This window comes from Microtus ochrogaster, linkage group LG4 (genome assembly GCF_000317375.1).
Source record: "Microtus ochrogaster isolate Prairie Vole_2 linkage group LG4, MicOch1.0, whole genome shotgun sequence".
In the NCBI taxonomy this organism is placed as follows: domain Eukaryota; kingdom Metazoa; phylum Chordata; class Mammalia; order Rodentia; family Cricetidae; genus Microtus; species Microtus ochrogaster.
The window spans coordinates 43,388,163-43,388,449 of record NC_022030.1 but is presented as its reverse complement, the minus strand read 5'-3'; the positions used below and the strand labels follow the sequence as shown (position 1 = coordinate 43,388,449).

Sequence of the window (287 nt, the reverse complement as noted above, 5' to 3'; positions counted from 1 at the left end):
GCAGCAGAGCCACAGGTGCACACATGCACAGGGCAGCAGAGCCACAGGTGCACACATGCACACGGCAGCCTGCAGCAGAGCCACAGGTGCACACACCCACAGGGCAGCAGAGCCGCAGGTGCACACACCCACAGGGCAGCAGGGCCACAGGTGCACACATCCACAGGGCAGCAGAGCCACAGGTGCACACACCCACAGGGCAGCAGGGCCACAGGTGCACACATCCACAGGGCAGCAGAGCCACAGGTGCACACATCCACAGGGCAGCAGGGCCACAGGTGCACACA

General features: G+C 65.2%; 1 protein-coding gene across 2 annotated transcripts in view; it reads right to left on the bottom strand.

Annotated features, from left to right (window-relative positions):
- Positions 1-287, bottom strand: part of Idh1 (isocitrate dehydrogenase (NADP(+)) 1, cytosolic) — a 19,670-nt gene that overhangs the window by 1,241 nt on the left and 18,142 nt on the right. The gene's annotated exons all lie outside the window — the stretch shown is intronic.